This window comes from Danio rerio, chromosome 16, assembly GCF_049306965.1.
Source record: "Danio rerio strain Tuebingen ecotype United States chromosome 16, GRCz12tu, whole genome shotgun sequence".
NCBI classification, from domain to species: Eukaryota; Metazoa; Chordata; class Actinopteri; order Cypriniformes; family Danionidae; genus Danio; species Danio rerio.
In genome coordinates this window covers 47,402,619-47,403,531 of record NC_133191.1, presented here as the reverse complement: position 1 = coordinate 47,403,531, position 913 = coordinate 47,402,619, and positions in this window count along the sequence as shown.

Below are 913 nucleotides of genomic sequence, written 5' to 3'. Positions count from 1 at the left end.
AAAAGAAGCAAAAAATTAAAAAAAAATTTAGTTGAAATGTTGTAGGTTTGTAAGTTTTTATTTATTTATTTAATTGTATTATGTTTCAATTTCTAAATCTGTTTGTTGACTAAAATATTATTTTAATAAATATATCTGTAATATATATAAATCTGTTTTTTTTTTAAATGCACCAAAATACATTGCCTATATTTACTGAGAAATGGATCAAAATAGTCTTTTTTTTTTTTTTAATGGAATGTACTCAGTTATGCTGAGCACGGTATAATCATTAAATTAATAAACCATTTTTGCTCAAACGTTTTATTATTAGTATTAGCATTATTATTATTATTCAAAAAAATCTTTACAAGATTGCTGAATTTTTTATTTTGTAAGTTTAAATATAAGATATTCAACATCAAACCAAAACATTTGGGTATATGTGCATTCAAAAAAACAGATGTTTTATTAATTCCTTCTCTAATTCACAAAAAGTGCATGCAGAATCCCTGTCTTAAAAAACAAACAGGGAACAATATGTTTCACTAGATAAAATAAATGATTAGTTTATATGTCACTTCTTTAACTTTATTGGTCAGACAGTATGTACTAGGTAAGTTCCAAACTGTTTTCCATTCAATCTGCTCAAATAAGGAATTCCAAAAAGGTTTGCATTTAGGAAATAATAAAGTTCTGCATAACTTTTTAATGTAAAAGTTATTAAATATACTGTTTATAATTTTCATACCAGGGCTGCACGGTGACGCAGTGGGTAGCACTATCGCCTTACAGCAAGAAGGTCACTGGTTCGAGTCGCGGCTGAGTCAGTTGGCATTTCTGTGTGGAGTTTGCATGTTCCCCCCCCCACTGGTTCGAGTCGCGGCTGAGTCAGTTGGCATTTCTGTGTGGAGTTTGCATGTTTCCGCCCCAA